At 36.3% G+C, this 27,705-nt stretch overlaps 1 protein-coding gene across 2 annotated transcripts in view; it reads left to right on the top strand.

Moving 5' to 3' along the window:
- LOC134663514 (pseudouridylate synthase RPUSD2-like) overlaps positions 1–27,705 on the top strand; it is a 123,736-nt gene that overhangs the window by 28,627 nt on the left and 67,404 nt on the right. The gene's annotated exons all lie outside the window — the stretch shown is intronic.

Raw genomic sequence — 27,705 nt, 5'->3', positions numbered from 1 at the left:
TCAGGAATTGTAGCATCTTCATCATCGACTTGAAATAGGTTCTAACCGTAAGACATTTCAAGAAGTGACAATAATTTGGATACTGAAGCGAGTTATGCGTTTAATGGCGAGGAATTAAGTTTTGTGGATGGAGTACTAGAGGACAGGGCGTGTTTAGGTCATCAGGTCGAATATTATGAACAACTTTTTTCCCACAATGACTACGTTAGCCTTCGAAATTACATTCAAATACAGATAGTGCCATTCACAATGAGGCGCAATAAACTTTAATAGCATGACAATAAGAATAAAAGCACGCGTGTTCGTAAATTAACATATATTTGTCCATCATATTTGACATCCTCGTAGAAAGTGACCTGGCTGAAAAAGAGTCAGATTAGGGCAAGGCAGATGTACAATCTGTCTATAGTAAAATTTCGTCATCGTCGTTTTTTTGCTATCTCACTCTTCTGAGTCAGATGGTGGAACCACCTGAAACTAAAATATAAATAAATGTATACATATACTTATGTATAACATAACCCCAATGCAACAATAGCCTATAAAATGACGATAAATGAAAAAAAAGCATATACCCTAAGTATGGCAATGTCCGTTTTCTGTCACAATCTTGTCTCCGCACAAGTCGGCACTGTCCGTTTTTTAGAACGTGCTAAATGGTACCTTGTTACCAGTACTATCGACAATGTCACAAAAATGGGACAAGATATATTTCGCAATTTTTGACTTAGAATTAATCTATGATTTAATGAGCTTTATATAGAATAACAATGTTTAACTCATCTAGTAATAATATCAACACAAAGAAAACAATTTGGCTATTAACTTTATATTCTATGACCTCAGGAACACACACCGTCGCAAATTCAGCGAATTTCAAATTTCAACTGCCGCCTGCGCATAAACCGAATTTTGTCTGATATTTTCTTAAACTAGGAAAAAAAGTACAATTCTCGCACTTTCTTTAACGTACTTCCTTTTCTAGCCTGCACTTAGTGTTTAAACTTGGCGCCACATTTAGTACCTGTACTAAAAATGTGACAGAAACGTTTTAAGGGTTAAGCACAATAAATCCCGGAACTGGGATCCCGGGTCCGGGATTGTTATCCGTCACGAGTCACGTTCGCAGGTGACTTGTTTATATGCCGGTCTCCCCATCTGTCTGAATTACGCAATAGATCGAGGATTCGGAGACATCTGTTTCCCATTTCGCAACTGGGTTAGTCTCGTACGTCTCGGTGCGCCTATTTTCTTGTTAGAGTCTGTGCGGAAAGAGAAGAGTCGTGGCAGAAACGGGAACTAACATTTTAAATTTTATATGGCAATCAAACCTTTGACACTTGTCTTGTAAAAAGTAAACAAACTTCTGTCATTGTATATTTTTATTAACAAAAACCGCAAGTTTTATGTATAAAATATTTTCAAAACACGATAAAACCGTACATAAAACCACAAGGAATATTATATTTAACATTGTTCGGTTTTGTCAGCGGGAAGAAAACGGCTAAAAACCGACTATCGACTTACAAAAAGTCGCGGAACGTGTTTCCGCTATTCGCGGGTATTGATATTGTATTTAATATTAAATAACTACCTATTTAATAAGCCCCCTAAGTAACTGGTCTCCGGTACATAATCGGTAAGTATATTCATTCAAAATATATTAATTTTCATAAATATGCAGGTCATTCATGATCTTTAAAATAACTGTCAAATAGTCTTGATACTTTCCATTTTATGCATATTTATATGTAATTTATTTTTCAGGATTGTGTAAAAGTACCTACGGTATCTCGAATAAAAGACCGCTAAGTAGGTGATATGCAAGAATTCGTAATCTACGTGCCGGATTCAAGCACATCCAGTTCAGATGAAGATAGTTCTATGAGTGTCCCTGGTTGTTCTGAAACATAAGTGACATTGAATATTTTAATTCAGACTTCGATTACAAAGAATAAAACTTTTTCTACTAAAATATTTCTTTATTTGTAAGTTCGTTTACTAGGTTCTGAATAAAACTTTTTCTAATAAAATATTTCTTTATTTGTAGGTTCTGTTAGTTACGAAATTATATTTCATATTTTTAGCAGTGACTTTTCGGCGAAATAAAATATCGTGAGATGAGAGAACCGGACATATCCCAATAAGGCCTACCTACTTATGCACTATTTTTATTCGTATCCATATTTATTATTAATAATGTACACATACATTACAAGTCAAGTTTACAATGGGTGAAATATATCCCAGATAAAATTACAGTTCTATTGCCCAATTTCTACCCGATCTACCCGGTTTTAATAACTGTTGGACTGCACAGATTAGGCAACATAAATGAGACTCTACATATCTTGTTTGGTACTAAAATTACAGTTGTATTGGGCAGATTCTTAACTAGTTTTAGCAGTTTTGTCAATCGCACTGTCACTTTTTAGTATCTGAGACATAAAAACAAGTGTGATTTAAAGAGGATTGAGTTGACGAGCCGACACCACCACCAGGCTCCGTTTAGTAAGCCGTGGTAAAAAACCGGAACAAAAGGGATTCAAGTATCATGACCTTTAGTGTCGTACTATAATCACGTGACCAGTGTTGTCAGCATAGCAAAAACTATAAAATAGCACTGGCGCGCCCTCAAATCCCACGACTCTTCTCTTTCCGCACAGACTCTATAGTGTTTGGCCCATTTTATTTAATGTTGTCCTACACTTTTATTAAATTTTAGGTTTTTTAAATGTAATTACTACTCAGGATCATGAACCCTTTCGATCCAATTACATGAAAATAGTTACCGTTATACAAAGTGTAAGAAAAATGGTAACGGAATGGGAATTAAAATGATAGAACACTTTTTTCTTCTAATCGGATCAAAACTAGTTATTGAATGGGGCTCCGGTCCGCATTAGAAATACTTAAGAATCTATAAGGTTTTAGTCCTAAAATTCATATTAAAATTCTTTTGGTTTTTGTCGGTTTGCCAACCAATTATTCCAGGCATTTTTATTATGGCTTTAGACATTCATTTATAGCATAGCTCGATAAAGTTAAAAGATTTAAAATAACTGTATATAAACATTTTCATATAAAAAAATCTGTTATAGACTCTTATTATTACTTTTATCACTGTTATCAGTTATCAAACTATGCTCTTTATGACCTCAATAGTGTATTATGATAATTATATAAAACCCGTTGGTGTGGGATAATTTAAAAATGTTTATAAAATTTTAATATTTGGCTTTTTATCCATCACATCAAGATTTCTACTTTTAGGGATTACATATATCTCTCCTATTTACTACTAGGTACTAATGTACTAAAATAAAAAAGGGAAAACGAGAGATACAAATGATATTTACCTATAACATGTCACCCAAATCATTTTCATTTCAGTTACAATATCTCTAACACACAATCCTCATAAGTCAGTCCACACCATGATCCGCGCCATCACGAAACCAATGTAAATGTATGGCGACATTTGTCAGAAATCTCTAGAGATAGACCATTTACACTTAGGTAGGTGCTAATGAAGTTACTATAATACCTAAATACATGTAAGGGAAAGACGAGAGATAAAAATTATATAAAAATGTCACCCAAATGACTTTCAGTTAAGTCACCATATCTCTAACACGAAACCCATAAGTCAGTCTACAATATGGCCGACATCAATAAGAAACCAATAGATGGAAATGTATGACGGTATTTATCAGCGATCTCTATAGATGGACCATTTACACGTAGCTACTTATGTAGTAATGTAGTTACAATATAAATACATTTAGGAAAAGACGACAGATAGAAATTATACAACATGTCACCCAAATCATTTTCATTTCAGTTACCATATCTCTAACACACAATCCTCAGAAGTCAGTCCACACCAAACCATAAATACATAAGTCAGTCCACACCATGATCCGCGCCATCAAGAAACCAATAGATGGAAATGTATGGCGGTATTTGTCAGCGATCTCTACAGATGGACCGATTACAGCGGAACGATTGAAATAAATGCGGCCGATTTTTCTTGCGGAAAGGGCTTTTAAAGGGGGTTTAGGGGGAGACGGATTGGTATAATATATATATTTAATGAAGGAGGTATAACATTATTTTCATACTAACTTCTGCACTCGACTTCCGGCGCGATTCGGGAAATGAATTAGAGATTCACTAGATATGAAATAGTAAAGATATGTGACGTTCCACGTTGTATTATTGATGAGAGAGAGAGAAATACGCTGCGAATGATGTTAATATAACATCTAAAAGGACTTTGTAAAATTCAAATTCTTTCTGCTCGCTTTACTTTCTCAACAAGGGATAACTTTACGGGTACCATAATAATCGCGTTACTTTCATCCACTTTTTCCATGAAAAAGTCTATGCTTCAGACCCTTGGGACAGCCCCTCTTCCATAAATACGGAAGCCAAAAGCGACAATATGGACGGATGAAGGTTATGAACGGCCTCAAATTGCTCATTGGAAGGTAGTATCGGCTCGCTTATCGCGTAATATGTTTGGTACTATCGCCCACACCGTTAACCGTATATCGGTGGATCTTATGCCTTTTATTAAATTGTACAATGGGACTTTAAATCACGTATTAAAGTCTTCGAAACGTCGGATAAATCTTAAAACAATCTCAATACAATTAAATAATGTGTAAAAATTGTGAAAATTTAAATTTTATGCCTTTTGTAAATAAGGTCCACTGATGTACAGTTAAGGAGTATTGCTGTTTTTACAAGAGACAAGTGTTTAAATAAAAAATACTGATAGCGTGATGAACAGTTTTAGCTACTCGGAACAGCGCCATCTATCTAGCAATTTGTTTACTCTTTTGTTAACAGTTAGTTTAACGCTGAACAGTTATATAAGGTAAAAAATCTTAAAATAACTACTTATTAAAAAGATAAGCCAATAACTTTATAAAAGAGGCTATCCCAATTGACCTATATTTGCAATAATTTCTACGATTAATACATATACCTACTCGTGCTCGTATCATGTCATATTCAAAAGCGACGTCCATTTTACTTAATCGAAACTGATGGGTTTGTAGTCCAATTTCCGGGCTGTGATTGGCTTCATATTACTTCATGTAATTGGGCAGGCTTCATATGAAGTTAAGAGTGTGAAGACACGCGATTCGTGATGTCTTTATATTATGGATTGGGCGTAGATTATACATTTAATAGAGTTAATGTCAACAACTCTTATAAATGCTCTTGACATTGTTTTTCTAAGTAGTAAGTACATATTATATTCAATAAATTTTTAAGGTTCCGTACACAAGGGGTAAAAACGGAATCCTATTACTAAAACTCCCCTGTCCGTCTGTCTGTCACCAGGCTGTATCTCATGAACCGTGTTAGACAGACAGTTGAAATTTTCACAGATGATGTATTTCTGTTACCGCTATAACAACAAATACTAAAAACAGAATACAATAAATGTTTAAGTTGCCATTTTTTGCGTAATGGTACGGAACCCTGCGTGCGCGAGTCCTACTCACATTTGGCCGGTTATTTTTCGTTATACATACTTACTTTATAACTAAGGGCCCGATTCGGATTTTGAAATAGACATCTATTAGACATCTTTTAGACATCACCAAGATACGATAACGATATGTTTAAGATCTCACCTGTCAAATTTGACATTTGCACGATTCTGGAGATACTCTTGAACGATTTCCACAGGATATGACTTAGAGATTCAATTCACATCTAATAGATATCTTACTCTATCTAACGTGAAAGTGACATTGGTTGCCCGAATTGCGCTGCAAATGAGACCTAGTTGATATCTAAACTATAACGTATCTAGAATGGATCTAGTATGTGTCGTCTCTTGTGAATATCTTGAAGTTCGAATACGGCAGCATAACTCATACTGCTAAACTGCAGAACAGTATCTATGTGTTACTTATCACCGTATCGTAGCAAGGTAACACGCGTCCCACAAATGTCTCGTTCATAAATAAAATGGCGTCTGTTGTGCGGCCTACCGTTTGATGTCTGTTATAGTCCGAATTATATGGCGTATAAATCCATCGCTTTATTATTGTAGCGCTAAAAGATGGCTTCATGTATCGTAGATCGCTATTTGTTACTAGATGTAGCATTCTGCAAATATAATAAATGTGTCAGTTTGTATTTGGATGTTTCTACGGGACTATAGGTATAGGTGAACTGTTTACTGCCGTAATGGAAGACGCCTTCAAGCTCCTGGAATGGCAAGGACTTGGCATCAACATCAATGGCGAATACATCACTCACCTTCGGTTTGCCGACGATATCGTAGTCATGGCAAAGTCGATGGAGGAACTCAGCATGATGCTCGATGACCTCAACCGAGTTTCACAACGGGTGGGCTTGAAAATGAACATGGACAAGACGAAAGTATGTCAAATGCCAATGTTGTGCCCATCCCAGTCTCTGTTGGGAACTCGGTACTCGAAGTTGTTGACTCTTACATCTACCTAGGACAAGTAGTCCAATTAGGTAGGTCCAACTTCAATAGTCAATATATAAAGTAAAATTGCTTGATATATCAGGCTCATGTCACATTAAGTCAATGATTTATCACCTCGAGTAGTTGACAAACGTGTCGCGTGACAAGTGACCATTTTATTAGTGGTCCTCCTAAACCTCTCGCGTTGTCAATTAACTATATGGAGCTTAGACATATTTTTGAATTTTAAAATATTAATTTATTTAGAAATGTAATATTTAAGTAATAAAAATACATTTTAAATAAAGATATTTCTTTATTTATTTAATTAATCAAGCCCAACCAAAAGGGGCTTAATTAAACTGACATAGGGACCATTATTCGATATCATTACATAATAACTTTATCTGTAGTAAATATGTCCTAAAACTACTTAATGTCAGAAAACACGCATTCGAACGTGGATTTGTCTTCTTTGCAGCAGTCTTCTTCGGATCATCCTACAAAATCAAATCACATTCACGAATTGCATTTTCCCGGCCTCTGCAATAATGTACCTACTACTTAATGACAAATGCCTTCAATAACTTTTACATACAAATTCATTATATTCACACTAATAATGCCGTTTCGTAAATACGCCTCATACATTTTTGACAGTTATAGGATACTTCATTCATTTCACAAACTTACTGATGCAATCAGATACGGCGCTACTATCGCTCAATGTCAAATAATTTGTTCGCCGGAATTTCAGTTCTAGACTTTGCCACATGCAAACATAAGTTTGTAATGGTTTATTTATATGCACATTTTATTAATGGTTCTTATGAACTCTTAAGCTAAATTTAAAGATTCGGGTTGATGGAATAGTCTCGCTGCAGAAATTATTATGTGGTTAATAATGATTTATGGGTATTTAATTTATTTTAGTGTGCGTAACGATTTATTTTTAGACTCATCAATCCTTCATTGGTTGGCACGAATACAGAAGTGCCTATTCTATTTTAGCAATATGATATGATATTAACCTTATTTTGATACGACCTTGGTCGTCAGCGCCAATCAGGGTTAGCGGCTCACGGTGATTGGTGTTAAATACAATCAGACCGTCTAGCATCAGTTGCGTTCTCGCGCGAGACCATAGTTCAAGTCGCGCAAGATGTATGGAGTACGCAACTCATGCTAACATGTGAGATGCATGAATATAAGAGCATTGTCCGACCCGATATCGAAAACATCTCTGGCCCGGAAATGTCACTATTGACAGCTGTCAGATCATCCATAAGCGTATATAAGAAATTAAATTCATAATCGAGCTCAGGTCGTATCAAAATAAGATGAAAACCAAATCATTTTTTTAAACAGAATCAGCCTCAGGTGGTCCTACTGTATGAATCAATGGATCATAATATATTGAACACGTGAATATCTAGTCTAAATCGAGAATTTATTGACTTGTAATGTTTCTATTTATTATTAAAGTCATGCATTTATTGTTTTGTGTATTTTTCAATTTTAAGCTTATCAAGCTTATCGTGAGGTCTTCAGCTCACAGAGCCACTAGCAGAATTAGACCAAGATAAGTCTGCAACGATTTTGATAGCACGCAAGTGTTATTCATACGTTACAATTTCATAGAAGTGTGACGTTTAAAATAACACTTGCACCAGGTATCAACAAAATCGTCTGGGTCTGACTCTAGATGTTTTCTAAGGGCCACTTGCACCATTCGCTAACCCTGGGTTAACTGGTTAAATCTAAAGTTACCACGGTTTAGTACAATTTGACATGGGGTTTACGGTTTGACCGCTTAACCCCGGGTTAGTGGGATGGTGCATACTAGAGTTGTCGGATTAGTTTTGTTTACCTGATTAGCGATGGCAAAGCAAAACAAGACGCTGTGAAAACAGAACTAAAAGCTACATCTGTCTGTCACCGCTTGACAGTTAGCCTTCCGGTACCTTATTTTAGCGCAGCTTTTCTAGAACGATAGTTATTTTAAACGTTAATACATTAGTTATAAAACAAACGTAACGTAAATACATTAGTTAGTGTTTGGTTGTTTTTTTTTATTTAATAATCTTTGCTTGTAAAACAAATAGGTACTAGACACTCCATCTAAGATGAGTGATGACGGTCGTATTACTAGGGGTCCGATTCGGATTTTGAAATAGACATCTATTAAGGGGCCCACAGATTACCAGTTCGCCGGACGATATCAGCCTGTCAGTTGTTCGGAGCTGTCAAATTTTGCGTTTAACTGACAGGCCGATATCGTCCGGCGGACTGGTACTCAGTGGGCCCCTTTAGACATCTTTTAGACATCACCAAGATACGATAACGATATATTTAAGATCTAACCTGTCAAATTTGACATTTGCACGATTCTGGGGATACTCTTGAACGATTTCCACAGGATATGACTTAGAGATCCAATTCACATCCAATGGATATCTTACTCTATCTAACGTAAAAGTGACATTGGTTGCCCGAATTGCGCTGCAAAAGAGAACTAGTTGATATCTAAACTAAAACGTATCTAGAATGGATCTAGTACGTGTCGTCTCTTGTTAATATCTTGAAGGTCGAATACGGCAGTTTATTACTTGATCTCTATTGAACTAATTTGATCATCACTTTGGACATCTCGCTCATACTAATATATAAAGAGCCAGATGCCCCGTCAGTAATATCAAATTCAGATCCAAATAGATCTAGTCGTGAAGTTTGAATACGGCTTTTATTCAGATTACACTTTTATTTGCCGCATTTTATTTTAAAGCCTTTGTCCGTCACGTCCGTCGGCCCCTGAAATGAATATTCAAGATTGTACAGCCGACGTCAAAAATATGCTTACATATTTCGCCTTATTACAAAGGAATAAGGTACAAAAGTGTAAACATATTTTTGACGTCGATTGTACAACATTTTCTGTACTTTGTTCTTTAGGCAAAACGTCCAATGTTTATTATAAAGGAAAGTCTGTTTACATTTTGTATCATAAAATGTTTTTAAGAAATATTTGCAAGCAAACATCTTTTTTCTAACAAAAGCTAAAGACACAAAGTAGGGAATGCATGCAATTAATTTTAGTAAATATTTTTATGTGTATTTTAAATAGTCACAATAGTATATCGATATACATAGTAAGCTTAGGTAGGTAGAAGGAGGGTTCAAATCCTGGTAAGGTTTATTTGGGTGTATATCACTTATATTTTTATTAGGTATATTAATGCTGCTACAAAAGTTAAAGTTACATATGTACAATTGTACACGAAAGTGGTTGTGGACGGATCTCCATGGTAACGTTACGTAATGTAATGGTAATGTTTTCTTATGATGTTATCACGCAAAATTATCGTCCGTAAACCGACTTTACAGACAGCCATATTCTTTGATGTTAAAATTACAAACATTTTTTTTTCTTTTAATTTAAAAAATTAGCAGACTTCCTGCTTGATAAAAATTAATTTCTGTTTTTGTTGTAATTTTGGCTGGTAATGAAAAAAAAAAGAAAAAAAATATTCACAATCTTGGACTCTGGTTTCGAAGAGAAAGCTTATATCAAACACCTTGCTTAATAATAAGCAGAAGTATGTTTAATTTGGCTCACATAAATCACCGCACTATACAAAACTTGTTCTAATATCTTATTAAATCCACGAGAGACAACCGTTCGCTAGTTGTAGAAATATAAAGTGACATCTACCGGGAAATTGAGTAAACATATTTAATTAGGCGTTTCATACAATAGGTACATATATACAAACGTCCTAGACAGCAATGCACGCCAGTATTGTTATTTCTGGCACCGCCCTTGTACTGTCCAGCTGATATGTTTGATGTTTGTTTATATTTAACCAAGACGCTCGCTTTTCCAAGCTGTCCCACATAACGGATTTTCGGAGGCAAAAACGTACCAATGCTAGTGATTTATTACAAACCGGCCAAGTACGAGTCGGACCGCGCACGAAGGTTTCCGTACCATTACGCAAAAAACGGCAAAAAATCACGTTTGTTGTGAGCCTTTAAATATTTATTTAGTCTGTTTTTAGTATTTGTTGTTATAGCGGCAACAAGAATACATCATCTGTGAAAATTTCAACTGTCTAGCTATCACGGTACATGAGATACATACAACCAAGTGGCAGACAGACGGTCAAACAGACGGACAGAAGAGTCTTAGTAATAGGATCCCGTTTTTACCCTTCGGGTACGGAACCCTAATAATTGACTCAAGTTTTATCTATATCAGGTTATTTAATCAAATAACAATGTGAATCTTTGAAGTGATCAATTTCAATTATAATATTATTAACTATTCGTCCGTTTATTGTCCATTTGCTCTCTTTGATTTATTCGTATTAGTGCTTTAAACATCTGATATTTGACATTGACTTTAGTCAGTTTCAGACATTGAAAAGGTAACATTCCATTTCTGACTGCAGCTGCACTACTATATGTCAATTTCCATAGTAAAATGAATGGCAGTGCTGCTGTCGTTGGAAATGGACTGTCACCTAAAAACTCAGTCAATCTTTTTTTCTTTATTCTCGTGAAACAAATTCGAAATTCAAAACTGGTTTTCCAATGATGGTGTTGCAGTTATTTGCATTAATAAGTGCACGGAATTTGTCGAGTTTGCTCTTTATCATTGCGAAGTGCGAATAGTCACGTACTAATTTTATTCAATCTATTCCATTCAATACAAAAAAAAGCAAAAAAGCCTTCTTCTGTTGGGACCTAAGATTTACTTGTAAATACAGGGTGATTCAGGAGACGTGAGCTCCTAATAATCCTGCACACGCAGTAACTGATAATTGATCGATCACCGTCATATTTAGGTGAGACATTTTTCTATTTTAAAGATTTTTGTGAGGGCAAATGTAATTCTCCACAATCATGGTCATTATAAGACCTAATTAATAAACATAAAACCTTTTTAACCGTAATGACAGCATTTTGATTACGAAGAAAATAAACTATCTAACTTGAGTGAAATACGAGTTTTCAAAAGTAACTAGACCGTGATGACAGTGATGACATTCAATTTGACACAGAATCTCGGTAGTTTAGTATTCTAATTTTAGGGCGACAATCCAAGTCCTAAATAAATTAATAACTTTTCAAACACGACTAGGAGGTAAGAAACAGTTGCTCATAATTTACGAAATGCACAGTGTTAGTCCTGCTCACGTCTCCTGAATCACCCTGTATAAATAAAATAAATATTCCGGGGCAAGCACTCATCATTCTTTCAATAAACTATTCAAACTTTATATGTACTATGGCACAGTGTAACGACATATATGTGCCAATATATGTATATAAATAGGAGGACTGTATCATCATCATCTCAGCCATAAGACGTCCACTGCTGAACATAGGCCTCCCCCTTGTTGGGGGGTGAATGCCATAATCGCCACGCTTGGCAGGCGGGTTGGCGATCGCAGTCGAGTACACCGAATTTGAGGGACGCTGCTGCCCGTCCACCGGTGGTCTTGGACGTAGTTTAAGGACATACCCGGACATTCTAGATACGTTATAGTTTAGATTTCGACTATAGTTCTCTTTTGCAGCTCAATTCGGGCAACCAGTGTCACTTTTACGTCAGATAGTGTTAGATATCTATTAGATGTGAATTGGATCTCTAAGTCATATTTTGTGGAAATCGTTCAAGAGTATCTCCAGAATTGCATAAATGTCAAGTTTGACAGGTTAGATCTTAAACATATCGTTATCGTATCTTGGTGACGTCTAAAAGATATCTAATAGATGTCTATTTCAAAATCCGAATCGGGCCCATAGTAACCGTGCAGGAAGTGGCCGTCGACGTACATTTTCTAGCATCCTGTAGTTTAAGCGGGAAATTTTACATCACCAACATCATATTTAAATTATCGCTCCACAGAATTTTTACCAGTTGCTTTTCGGCGAAGGAAAACATCGTGAGGAAATCAGACTAATCCCATTAAGTCCTAGTTTCCCTCTGAGTAGGAAGATCAGATGGTAGTCGCTTTCGTAATAACTAGTGCCTACCGGCGCGATTCGGGAAATGAATTAGAAATTAACTAGATATGATGTAGTAAAGATATGTGACGTCCCACGGTTAAAGGTACCTTATGGCGGTTGGCGCTTACGCTATTATTAACGCCGCAACAATATTATTGCAGCGCTATGCGACGTAAGCGCCGGCCGCCATAAGGTACCTTTTGCAGTGGGACGTCACATATCTTTACTATTTCATATCTAGTGAGTATCTAATTCATTTCCCGGTTAAAGGGTTAACGCGAGGAAGAAAAAGAAGAAAAACTCACTCTCTAGAAGATCCCGACGAGTTGTGAATACTCGAGAACTTTGCATAGCTTAAGTTTTCATTGTTCTTAAGAAACTCGTTTTCGTGTATTCATACTTTCTTGAAATTTGAATTTCGGTAAATTTATTCACAGGAACTTCAACTTGGATGTAATTTGAATATTCTAAATGCAAATAGGTATTACTATTAGTGCAGATGAATGCATTTCAGCGTTGACAGGTCGACTTCTTTTATACTGCTGTATTCGAACTTCAAGATATTCACAAGAGACGACACGTCCTAGATCCATTCTAGATACGTTATAGTTTAGATATCAACTAGTTCTCTTTTGCAGCGCAATTCGGGGAACCAATGTCACTTTTACGTTAGATAGTGTAAGATATCTATTAGATGTGAATTGGATCTCTAAGTCATATCCTGTGGAAATCGTTCAAGAGTATCTCCAGAATCGCGCAAATGTTAAATTTGACAGGTTAGATCTTAAACATATCGTTATCGTATCTTGGTGATGTCTAAAAGATATTTAATAAATATCTATTTCAAAATCCGAATCGGGCCCATAATTAAATAACTATTTAATTTAACCAAATTATTCACACATCCGAACCTAACGTAACGCACCATATATGGTTAAATATTAATTTGATTATAATTAAATAGAAAATTGGTTTGTTACATATGTATTGAGCTGGACAAAGTGGAATTGTTTTTACCAATTTTATTTTTTATTAAATAAACATCAATTCTGTGCTCCAAAAATAGAAACTTTGAATTTTTTTAATATTATTTGTTTAAGTTACACGTATTTTATAAAATGTTAGTTAAAACTGCGATTATTTAACTAAAACAAATCGTATTATTTTCAAAGTATTCTCCTTTAGCTTAAATACAAAAACAAACGTTTATCATAATCATCAACAATATGCCGCAGACAAAAATTGATCACTTATTTTTGAGCCACCCTGTAAATCGATACGCCATTGCTTGACTTCTTTCTATTTGTTATTTTTATTACGTTTCATATTTAATCCTACTAACGTACAATTTATTTTAGAATGTGGTAAAGCCACAGAATAAATAATAGTACCAGGTACAGAAGACTCACTCTCTAACAAATCGCGTCTGTCACGATCAGCACAGATATGGCCGCTAGATGGCGACAGCGCCACGCGCGGCTTACGGCAAACCCCAAAATTGGGGTCGAACGGATGTACTTTTAGCTACCTGTAGCAAAGCGACGAAATCGCGGAGTGAGCCACGCCTCAAAAAAAAACTATTTTAGTATTGTAATTGATAAGTCCCATAGCGCCAATATTCTAAACGGTGGCTGAAAATCACCCACAAAGGGCTATTTCCAATCAAATACCGTCCATTCTGTACAGAGCTAATTAAGTTCCAAATTTAGCAGATTTAGTGGGCAGAGGACCCCTGGGATTAAGGACGCGTTAAGTGGTCCGACCATGGCGATTAATATTCAACGTCGCGCTAATGCATTCAGTGTGGCTACCACCAGTTTGGCACTGATATAAAACGCTATCGAATACGTAACTTACTTTATTTGCATCTCGCTCGTACTCGCATAAGATATGATTTATTTATCCAACAATATACAATTTCACTTAAAATTTTATTACATATGATAATTTTTTTGGACTTATATTGTGATTCTGCCGTATTCGAACTTCAAGATATTCACAAGAGAACCGTACTAGATGCATTCTAGATACGTTATAGTTTAGATATCAACTAGTTCTCTTTTGCAGCGCAATTCGGGCAAACAATGTCACTTTTACGTTAGATATTATAGTAAGATATCTAATATTAGATGTGAATTGGATCTCTAAGTCATATCCTGTGGAAATCGTTCAAGAGTATCACCAGAATCGCGCAAATGTCAAATTTGACAGGTTAGGTCTTAAACATATCGTTATCGTATCTTGGTAATATCTAAAAGATATTTAATAGATGTCTATTTCAAAATCCGAATCGGGCCCATTGTCGGTTTATAATAGTGCATATCAGAGGCGTAACTAGGGGGGGGTTGGAGGGGGCACGTGCCCCGGGCGCCGTCCAAGGGGGGGGGCGCCAAAATGGGCAAAATACCTCCCATAGAAAATGGACCAGTCAAAATGTAGGACACAGCCAAATTTTTTTTTCGTGACTTGCTCAGTATAATCCTGGCAACGGAAATGCAGTTATTTTATAGCCACCCTGTATACAGGATGGTCCAAACCTTGACGTCAAAAGAATTTTTTAGAATCGTCGTCGTGGGTTATCAGAATATACCCCATGTATGTTAGCCGATTTTTCGTAGTTTACTTACGAGTTTAACTTTTAACTTTTGTTAAGAAATTCCGGGGTGAAGCTTTGCTTTGCTTTTATGTCTTCTAATAATAATTGTTCGTGGTATTTGCACTGATAACATGAAATAGCGATGGGGAAGGGACCCCATAAAATAATAGTAGAAATAACAAAAGAGGTCTATTTTTAATGAATTACTAATTTGGAAGATTTCCACCTCAGTTTCTTTGACCGGCGACTCTGAAAAATTAGGACCATTAAGTATCCCTTTTTTGACCTTTTAAAAAAACTTAGGGTCTAGCAGTTTCTAAAATATTAAAAAGTCCTTGAAATCGCTTGTATTTTTTATTTATTTAGGTAAGGGCAACATCTAAGCTTGACATGCTTGAACGTAAAAGTTTGTCTTTTTTTCTCAACTCAGCCAAGGTGTTTTTAGGGTTCCGTACCCAAAGGGTAAAACGGGACCCTATTACTAAGACTTCGCTGTCCGTCCGTCCGTCCGTCTGTCACCAGGCTGTATCTCACGAACCGTGATAGCTAGATAGTTGAAATTTTCATAGGTGATGTATTTCTGTTGCCGCTATAACAACAAATACTAAAAACAGAATAAAATAAAGATTTAAATGTGGCTCCCATACAACAAACGTGATTTTTGACCAAAGTTAAGCAACGTCGGGAGTGGTCAGTACTTGGATGGGTGACCGTTTTTTTTTCCTTTTTTTTCGTTTTTTTTTTGCATTATGGTACGGAACCCTTCGTGCGCGAGTCCGACTCGCACTTGTCCGGGTTTTTTTTATCAACTGCGCCGTTTTTCAAGGATTATGTTACAAAAAGAAACATTCAATAAAGTTCAATACTTAGTTTTTTTTATAAATTAAATCTTCACCCCAGAATTTCTTAACAAAAGTTAAAAGTAATAAAAATCCTTTTTTTTACGTAATAGTCAGCAAATGAGCAGACGAGCCACCTGATGGGAAGCGGTCATCGTCGCCCATGGACATAAGCAACATCACAGGAGCCACTTAAGCGCTGGCGACTCTTGAGAACCCTAAATACCCGCTGCTTGAATTATCCCATGTCGTAGCGCAAAGGAAATACCTCAGGAGGCAAGTCATTCCACATTCTGCACGTTCTGGGGAGAAACGAGAGAGATGCCCGCTTATTGTTGGTGTGCCATGTATCTAAGAAGTGAGGATGAACTTTGCTCCTTTGGCTGGAGGTGCGGTGATAGAAACGAGACGATGGCACCAAATCAAAAAGTTCTTCCGAGCACTCCCCATTATACAAACGGTAGAACATGCAAAGAGAGCCAACGTCTCTCCGAAGGCTAAGAGGTTCTAAGCCGTCAGTAAGTTCGGGATCGCCGACAATACGAACTGCCCGCCGTTGGATGGAGTCAAGAGGAAGGAGCTGGTATTGTGGGGCGCCAGACCAGAGATGAGAACAGTACTCCATATGAGGTTGAACCTGCGCTTTATATAACAAAACCCATCATAGTGCGATAACTACGCAACGTCAGCTAACATATTCTGATAGCCTACAGCGTGAGGAATTTAAAAAAATGTTTGGACGTTAAGGTTTGGACCACCCTGTATAAGACGTGCCGTGCTAACATCGCTCGTTCTGTGATACTAGAATGTCATGAAAAACCTGTGTCAGGTATTAAGAGCATTCTATCCAGAGTTTCGGTGTGGGATTGGGACAATTGAGTCCAATTCAATCCCACCAAGACTCAATTTTGCGCGTTTAGCGCTAAGAAAACCTCATTTTTCAAGGCACAAGCCTTCCCATGTCAGGGAGTATTGGGAGCCTCGGTGTTGACATCTTCATCAGTGACGTCCAATAATATCGTAGACACCTCGGGTAGCCTGCGCTCGTATCCAAAAAAACTCGGCGTGCTCAATAAAGGGAGGCGATACTTTACTCTGGGGTAGACAGATCCCATTTATTGAGTACTGCTGTCACCTTTGGGCAGGAGCATCTGGATGCCACCTTGGACCCTTCAAATCAGCCCAAAGGCGCGCTGTACCTATGAATAGTCTACTCACAAGCGATATTGAACCTTAAAGGTAGACTTCCGAGCAAAGCGGCTCCGGCGACACTAACGCAGCGACACTGACGCGGCGACAGAGCGACAGTATTATGCAGTATGGAAATGTATGAACTTACTTCCGAGCGCAGCGTCACTATCGCAGCGACAGTGGCGCCGCGTCAGTGTCGCTCGGCGATAGCGGCCGTGCTTCGTCTGCGCAAGCACTGTCGCGCAGTCGCTGCGATCGCACGTGGTTTTGAGCCTATGTCAATATGTAAAATATCTAAAAAATGAATATTAAACCGACAAAAGCTCCTGAATTGGTCATCTTTCTCGTTTAAATGCTTTTTTTTTCAAGATGCTATAAGTGCCTTCGTCTATTCTACTTTTGAAAATTGAGTTGGGTAGGCTTCATTCACAGTGTAAAAGTAACGAAGGAAAAGATCGTGATCCTCCTCTTCTTTTACAAATATTTTCATAATTGATCGGTTTATCATAAGTATATCAAGTCTGCACCGTATGGAATAACAACTGCGACTGTCGCCGGATCGTGCCGCTCGGAAGCGAATCTGCGTCAGTAACGCTGCGACACTGACGCAGTGGCTCTGACGCTGCGGCCGTTGCGTCAGAGCCGCTTTGCTCGGAAGTCCAGCTTTAAGTCTAAGGAGATCTCCAAAAAATAAGTGTATAAGTTTTAAAATGGTCGGCAACGCGCATGTAACGCCTCTAGAATGTAGACGTCCATAGGATGCGGTGGCCTCTTACCATCAGGTGGGTCGTAAGCTTGTTAGCCGCGGATGTACTAATAAAAACACTTATTTGTCTCAGTTAAAAGTTACTAACTTTAATAAGTAAAAAAGTAACCCTTTCGTTAGTTCATTTCGTTTGGGAGGGGGGGGGGGGGGGCGCAAATTTGGTGCCTGCCCCGGGCGCCATATCTTCTAGCTACGCCTCTGGTGCATATATATATTAGTTTATATTAGTTCATATGAGTGTGAACGAGATGTATAGAAAGTAAATTACGTAAGCACACTTGTCTCTATTTGATCTAATTTCGACATTATTTAACGGATATAGTGCATAATTGTTTTCCATCGTATTTTCTCGGAAACGTTTGTATTTGTTATGGTAGTTCAGTCAATGTCAGTACTTTTTGTACCGAGACTGACTGAAATAGCAAGACACGTTCGTAAGTTTCCGTAAAATTACAATGGAAATTATGCACTACATTTGTAATACATTTCGATTGTTGTTATAATTTAGCGCAGTAATGTCACTTATACCGGGTGTGGTCTGTAACATGAGCAAAAAATTTTACTGTAGGCTGTACTCCTCATACTGACCAACATTTTTTCAGCGACTTTTACAAATAACTTGTGGTTTGATTTTTAATGCACTTTAAAGTTTATTCTAAGACGCAGTGTATTGCGAATTTTGTTATTTTTAAGGCGTGACTCGCAACGTCATTCGCAATGATATGGCATGGTGATGGCGTCCATTGAAGATAATATTTATTTTGTATGAAATATAGGGAGTCTAAATACTTCATAATTTTTAATAGTTGTTGAACAAAAGTGTCACCGTTTGAGGAGTACAATTTATGTTTTAATTATTTACTCGTGTTACAGGCCACACCCGATATAAATCTGTGTACCTTTAAAAGTTTCACTCTGTATACACTAAAAACTGCACATCTAAGGTACCTCAGGGAACCACCCTGGCTTGGTCCGTGTGTAGCAATCATAAAGTTATATAGCCTTCAATATTGCATCAGAGGTAGCAGGGGCATTTATTACGAACATCGTGGGAGTACTGGGGTATTAGTCCAATCAACAAGGCACGGGGTTTCTATGATCTGCAGACCGTTGCCAGAAGAGTATGTACCAGTTATTTCGGCCTAGTGGCTTTGAATGTTTGTACCATGCATAATTAACTAAATAATTAATATGTATTAAACATCCCATGCAGGTTGTAGTAGTGCTAGTAGTAGTAATCACTTTTTGTAAAACTACCTAAACGGAAACTTTTTTTTTCTTGTGAAGACTTTCTAAAACTGAAATCTTTTCCAGATTTGAGTAAATTTGTTGGAGACAAGAAAAAGTAATTACGTTTAAGCGTATCTCTTCTTGATGAGAAAAAAATAATTAAAAACGGATTGAACGCCCCTATTTATTTTCACACAGGTCATTGAACTGTTGAGAGGGTGATCTATATCAGCGCATATTAAAATTACCCAAGTCCTTAGTCATTTGCACACTGTTTTGGACCTTATACTATTGTGAAAGAGCTCAGATTCCTTTAATAGGTCATACATTTATGACTTTTCTTTGTACGTCAATATTCATTTTGAGGTTGTACGGTTACGTTTAATTTCAGGCTTTTTCAATTGCTTTTTAATTAATTTACTATAATTAAACAATTACATAATCCAAAGTTTTCATGTTGAACGTTCGAATGTAAAATACACATACTCATTTAATGATAATATTCTTAAAATATCGATCGCTGTTTATCTCGCTCGCACTGATGAATTGGTGCGATAGAGAGGGAATGCCATCGAGTTCACGCAGTCATCACGCTCGTAACGTACAAACAGTAAAGTTTACTGTTTTGTTCGCTAGGCTCACATGAAACTGTTTAAAACATTAAACTTTAACGCAATTTCAATTAAAAACGGGTCACTCACGTATTTTAAGTCGAAAAACGCTCGACATGTTTCACTCCGTACCGAGGAGTGTCATCAGGAGCTTGCGTTTACGGTGACGGACTGGCGTAGACATGTCAAGCGTTTTTCGACTTAAAATACGTGAGTGACCCGTTTTTAATATATTTAATGTCTGTGTCTCACGGAAGTTTTGTTATTAAAATTTCAATTAATTTTAATGGTTTTTTTTTTAGTGTACCAACTCGTGGTAGCCTTGTAGAATGAAACTGTATTTCTAGCCGGGCAGTAACTAAGTTTCAAGTTACTTATTTTATTTTTAATACATCGAATAAACTGTTTGTCCTTCATATTGGTTTTTTGGTACAGTCAACTGTAAAAATATGGGTGCACAAATCATCTCAAAAATATGTCCCATAGCTCTTATGTCAGCGAAATAAGAACGTATTTTTGAATAAGTTGACTAGGTAGGTACATCCATATTTTTACAATCGACTGTACCTATATCAAACTGCCGTATTCGCACTTCAAGATATTCACAAGAGACGACACGTACTAGATCCATTCTAGATACGTTATAGTTTAGATATCAACTAGTTCTCTTTTGCAGTGCAATTCGGGCAACCAATGTCACTTTTACGTTAGATAGAGTAAGATATCTATTAGATGTGAATTGGATCTCTAAGTCGTATCCTGTGGAAATCGTTCAAGAGTATCTCCAGAATCGCGCAAATGTCAAATTTGACAGGTGAGATCTTAAACATATCGTTATCGTATCTTGGTGATGTTTAAAAGATGTCTATTTTCATAATCCGAATCGGGCCGTAACATTTCCCACGATAACATCAAACGTCAATAAGTGATAACCTGTCACATTAATCATTCCCGGTTGGATACGACATATCTTGATAGTCGCTCGTTGTTATGTCATGGTGACCTTTTTCAACTTAAGTATCAAGCACATTAATCACATTACGAGCCCCGTAATTTACTTTTATTATGTTTATTCTAATAAATTTTACACATGAACATAAAATGACCCAGTAATAATAATTAACCATAATAGTTTCCGCCGTTGTGTTGAAAAAATCAGATTTTAATTTTAATTTTAAATATCAACATAAAACAAATACTACAAACGGTGTCCTTATTCATTGGACTAAAGTGGAGCGATACTTTTTTTGTTACCTATCATATTTAATATTTTTAAATATTACCCAATATGATATATATTTTGTAGTTTTTCACTCTCATAACAGATTTCCGAAGAAATTCTGAAAAATAAACTATTTCTAAAAATCTAACAGTGTCCCAAACTATAAACTACAAAGCCATAATTTCATACATCAGGATGTCTAAAATCATGTCTTTGTTTGTAAATAATTCGCACATAAAACGATCCATTATGATTGATCTTCAGTGTACATAAAGTATCATTCTATACCTTGCTAACGATGTGAACAAACCGCCATATTAAAATTGTCACTGAATGATTATTTCAATATGGCGGTTTGTTTACATAATTAGCAAGTTCCTAGAATGACACTTTAATTGTTAAACCATTTTCTAGAATGTTTCATTCCATCGCCATCGATTCTAGAATGTTTACACGGACACCTGTAAGCGTAGCGTCGTAGCTCCGTAGCGGCTACGCACTCGTAGCTCGTAGCTTATCGATCGGGCCCCTCGGGTGTCAGCGGCCGGCTTCTATTTAGGCTCCTATTAGTTCTATGAAACTGATTCTTTTTGCACGAATATGAACCTTATTTGTTAAGGATTTTGCTTTTAGGAACAAATTGAATATACTCTTGTCCAATGGCAGGTATTATATATATATATATATATATATATATACGTCACCGGTTGGTATTCGTAATATAGAATGCTGATCATAATTTATAAAACATACAAATATCTGACGCCTCTATTGCCAAGGCGTTAGAGTGCGTGTTCAGATATTTTGAACACCTTGGCCGCTCCGATGTATCCAAAAAAAACAAGTAATTTCCTGCATTTTCTGACGTTATTTTTTTTAAACTTACCAAAATATGTATATTCCTCGATGCTTTACGTTTATTATATTGTCATTCTTTTTTACATACAACAACAGTACTTATTCAAAACCGTTTAAACTATACTTCAAAAACACCCCTAATATTACATGCGCCACAATATTGTTCCTTGTAAAAACTTCCAACAGGCGTATAAAAGAAGCGAGCATTAAACTGCCGTAACGGTAACAATAACAATTTGTTACAACGTAACCATTCATGAACTTGAACCGTAAATTCTTACATTGTCTCGATTTAAACGGGAGAATAGAAACAGAGACAAATATTCGCTAAAGCTAGCTTAATAGATTATTACAGTACATCTGGTGCTCCATTATGACACCCTGTGCTATAATAAGCACATTACGTAACTACGTCGGAAATTTATAAAGGGCCATATGTACTGTAAAACGTTGTACGATACACGTGCGAATAGGAAGTCGCATCTCGTGTCGATTTAATGATGATGAATGATGTGTGCTTTTGTGTCCCATCGGTCGTGTCTTGAATTTCCTATCTTTCGCACCTGTATCGTAAATTACTTACTATTTCATCACACTCGCTCAGTAAATGTGGAATTGCACCCAGGTTTAGCGGGAGTTATAGAAAAAGCGTTCTCCCTAGGGTGTTATGAAGTTTCTAGTGATGGCACTAGAAACAGTTTAACAGTTTTTTGTCTTTATACTTAATTTTTGTATCGCAAGTGTGATGAAAAACATTTTGTGTAACTCGGGGCGTAATAATATTGCAAACTCGAGTCTACAAATTGCTCCAGCAAACCGTCGCGATTTAACTTACTCTCGTTTGCAATATTCAATTTACGCCGCATGTTGCACAATGTACCTAATAGAGATGAATATCAATGCGTCGTGCCGCACACATGTACCATCGCCAACACTGTTAACTGCCCATTGGTAAACCTTATTACAAAAGGCATAAGGTCCACAAATGGACAGTTAAGAGTATTGCTGGTAGTACGCGACTCACTCTTGTTGCAAACATAATAATCTAAAAAAAATATGCACATACTCGTATTGTAAAGTCTATTCTCACTCAACCAAAAAATCTTGTAAAAAAGCAATAAATTAACCAAACGCTGACCATTAATCTTTTTTTTTTTGTACAATAAAACATGCATAATACCGTCCCCCATTCATCATCCGCGCCAGACGTGACGTATCGCTACCCTGACTGTATCTCAGTGACATTTACATTTGTCAAAGACGGGTAGCGTATGTTATAATGGATGTGGTTTAGTATACAGGGTAACCTGTATTTCAACGTATAGCAACACGTACGTAAGTGACGTTTCTTCAAACAAAAAAGGTACTTTTGACACTGACATATCTAATCTAATCCAGACACCAGGGCTCAGAACCGGTTTTTTTTTCAAATCACAAAGTAGCCCAATATTTTTAATTATTTTATGCTCTTTACGTTGGACTGAATCAGGTAACATAGTACTTAGGTAACAACTTCGTATTATTAGATAGTCCCATTCAAAGTGAAATAACAAACCAAAGAACGAAAAAGAACGTAATAATACCGGTATTTTTTGTTTGAAGAAAAAACCGCCTTGCCAGACACACAGACAGGCAGAGAGTGCGATCCCCGTTCAGGCTCCTTCTTACCCCAACAGATATCATTACCTACTTAGTCCAGCAAGTCTCGATTTCAATCAGGACCATATGATAGGCTGTCTCGGTCTTCATGCATTTAAAATCTTGTAAATTACACGTTTTATGCGATACGTAGTGTTTTTAAGAGTTTTAATTAGTTTGGCTGTGGATATTGATTTTGGAACTCAAGTTTTAGCTCATAAAAAACACCTGCAGGAGTTATTGATGCGCAAAAACAGTTATAGCCGCTATAAAATTGAGTTTTTAAAAAACATTTGTATTAAGAAATGTTGTACATTTCAATATACCGGGTGTGGCCTGTAATATGAGCAAAAAATTAAACTATAGGCTGTACTCCTCATACTGACCAACATTTGTTCAGCGACTTTTAAAAATAACTTGTGGTTTGATTTTTAATACACTTTAAAGTTTATTCTAAGACGCAATGTATCGCGAATTTTGTTACGTTTAAGGCATGACAAGCAACGTCAATCGAAGATAATATTTATTTTCTATGAAAAATAGGTAATCTAAATACTGCATACATAATTTTTTAAAGTTGTTTAATAAAAGTGTCACCGTTTGAGGAGTACAATCTATGTTTTAATTATTTGCTCGTGTTACAGGCCACACCCGGTAAAATGTTGTACTTACATGAACACATGTAAAATATATTAGTAGTCCTAGTTCTCCACACAAACTATCAAACTAGTAAACGTGTTACGAATTCCGCTAAAACAACGAACAGTATAAAGTTACGGACAATGACGGAGATAGTAAACTTTTGTCGTAACTGGGTTACGTAAACCTGTCTTCGGAACTGGCGAGTCTGAAATAGTTGAACGTGTGGAACCGGCTGAATAACAACGTTATACATCAAAGCATAACGATATTTTAATACGATACAATCTTTTTGTAACTATAGTTAAGTTTTACGAAAAAGAATAATATCAGTATGTAACTGGAAGAATATTTTTTTTGTACTGTTACACTGTTGAGCACCCTAAAACAAAAATTCACTTACTGTTTAGACTTTCTACATTGTCTAAAACTCATTATAACCTCGTGCCGCCCAATGTGCAATACATTGTACAAAGTGACACTCAGCATAACTGCCCAGACTTTAGAAATTAAATTCAGAGCTGACCGCCCAGTGTACAATACGCTGTACATAAAAGTTTATCAGATGTAAGTTTTAAATTTTCGCGCATAATTGGAATTTACCTAGAGGTCGTGAATGGTCGGTTCAGTGGCGACCACTTTGACAGCTGACGTTTGACAGATATTCATAGACAAGTGTTGTACTTCCGCAATTATTCAAGCACGCGCGGCACATGGGCATATAATCTTGATTTATTAAATGAATCATGGCTTTTATCGTTTAGAGAGTGACATAAAAATTATCCTAAATGTTTGTTTTATTGAAATATTCTGTTATTTTTTTACAAAGGCACAAATAAACATTTTTTTTTTCTTAATCGTAAGATTATGTTCATCATATTGCACACTGGGCGCTACTGTTATAAAAATACATAATATAATCTACAACTGAAGGTTCTTTTTTGATAGTTTATTTTAGGTCTGCATGATGATTTACTTGTTGAATACGAGCTGGAAGACTTTTTGCAATCACACAATAAAATTTGTGATCCTGAATACCAACTTTCTGGTGATGAACCAAATATTTACAGTCTTAGTGAAAAATAAAGTTTCGAAGGATGTGATACTGAACATACAATAACTTATATATAATTAAAAAGGATATTAAATTGTATGTTAAGGAAGTTTATTAACTATTTTTTTTCAGACCTTGTTATAAAGCATTTCAGTGTCAAATATGAATACATAAAAAAGTAGCTCAACACTAAAAAAAAATTTTTCGAATTATTTTTGACTTAGGTACGTGGCTTATTATGTAACTATTTAAGCAGAATAATAATAGTCAGAGGCTACGATATCGCGAATGTGCCTTAAAGTTGATTTAAAAAAATATATTTTATTACTTTATGACATCAGTCAAAAACCCAATGTGCATTTAAATGAACAAAAGATACGAAGGTGGAATTCAGTTTACTGTATTCATTTTTATTCACATATACCCAGAAAAAAATTTAAAAAAATCCTGGTCGAGTTTTGTGTAAAAAAAAATGTTTAAAGTGCGTGGGCAGTTACGACTTCAAAATATTATGGCTCATATATTGCACACTGGGCGTTTAGCTGATCTTGCGTTTTTTTTCTTGGGCGGCACGAGGATAATGAAAACTTAAAGTAGTTTGAAACTGATTAAAATATGAGTCAAACGTACATAGGTCATTCATATAAACTGCATACTGGCGTTATATTTCTGACATTTTGAAAATAGTTTCTCACTAGCGACCGGCCCTGGCTTCGCACGGGTTAACAAATGATACACAAACCTTCCTCAAGAATCACTTTATCGATAGGTGAAAACCGCATGAAAATCCGTTCATTAGTTTTTGAGGTTATCGCGAACATACAAACACACAGACAGACTCGGGGGGAGACTTTGTTTTATAAAGTGTAGTAATTTATAAAAAAGTCAAGAATGTACTTTCGGGATGTATCAAAAATTCTATCCGATCCGATCCCTAGTTAAATAACTCAAAATAACACTAACTGTCGGCGCGATTCGAACTTTAAGATATCGCGCCGTTAGCCATTCACTAGATATGAAATAGTAAAGATATGTGACGTTCCACGGAAAAAGGTACCTTATGGCGGCTGGCGCTTGCGCTTATTATTAACGCCGCTTCAATATTCAGTCGGGGCAATGGTACCTTTTGCCGTGGAACGTCACATATCTTTACTATATCTTATCTAGTGCATCTCTATTTCATTTCCCGAATCGCGCCGTGTATTGCTATTTGAATTGTTAACAGAAGCATGTTTCCCACTATTCATCAATATCAATGAAATATTGTCTATCCACCTCTATTCAACCCAAACGAACTAACAAACCTTCCCTGATTGCGGTATGCAAATAACCTATACATTCACAAACCACTGTAAAAGCTATTTTAATTTGACCCCTAAATATATAACAAGTGCGCCTATTCAGAGCTCAAACTTAAACTGGTCCATGTAACAAAGTGCACCTTCAATATAACCCTTCACAGTGCACACGGATGCCTGTGAATGGAGATTGGGGGCATTGTTCATTGTGAAAACTGCGGCTTACCTTACAACTTCAATAGGTGATCATTTTAGAAGCACTGAGGTACCGTAAATGTGTAAAACTTTGCCCTTTAACATAACTTTGCCCACCGCGTCACAGTTCATTAAAGGCGAAAGAGGAAAGTGTATCTGTAACTACTTTTAAGTTTTTCGCTTTTACTGACCTGTGACGCGGTGGGCAAAGTTATGTTAAAGGGCACAGTTTTATACTTTTACGGTATTGCAGACTTATTTTAATGTTAATAATAGTAGACGCATTTTTTAATTAATGCTTATTAGAGTTACCAATTACCATTTAAAGTTTAAGACCTAATAACTCACTGCATGAAACTTTATGAATTACGTAGAAAAAACTAATTTAAATTTCAACCGTAAATTTATGCAAATATGCGATTTAAACCATAAGTAAAGCCAAAGTAGACATTTTATGCCTAGCTATAACATACGGCACCTTTTACCAGTGACTGGCACACTACGAAGTGCATTGGGGTAAGTTCGAATACGGGATAATTTTCGAAAAAAACAAATATAGCATGAGTGTTACATAAATATGAAATGTTTCTGGTATCTGGTAGAGAAATATAAGGTTTTCAAAATTTGTTATATTTTAATGTACCTTTAAGTATGTATTATCTGTCGTGGAATCACCGAATGGACCCTACGGATAACCAGCGCTGGTTTCATAGCTAACACTTATGTTCTCTTTCCCTGCTCTTGTTGTCTGTAAACATTCGTACATGTTGTGTAATTCATTTCTCGAATCGCGGCACCAACCGCCATAAGGTACCTTTTGCAGTGGAACGTCACATATCTTAACTGTTTCATATCTAGTGAGTGTCTAATTCAATTCCCGAATCGAGCCGCTTATCTTTAAATTTACCCTGTTTTCGAAGTTACCTCAATGTTCCTCCCGTAATATGTTTATTAGGGTTCCGTACCCAAAGGGTAAAACGGGACCCTATTGCTAAGACGTCCGTCTGTCACCAGGCTGTATCTCACGAACCGTGATAGCTAGACAGTTGAAATTTTCACAGATGATGTATTTTTGTTGCCGCTATAACAA

The sequence above is a fragment of the Cydia fagiglandana genome, chromosome 4, assembly GCF_963556715.1.
Source record: "Cydia fagiglandana chromosome 4, ilCydFagi1.1, whole genome shotgun sequence".
Classification (NCBI taxonomy): Eukaryota; Metazoa; Arthropoda; class Insecta; order Lepidoptera; family Tortricidae; genus Cydia; species Cydia fagiglandana.
Note: the sequence above shows the minus strand (reverse complement) of the source record. Positions and strands in the feature narration are given on the sequence as shown.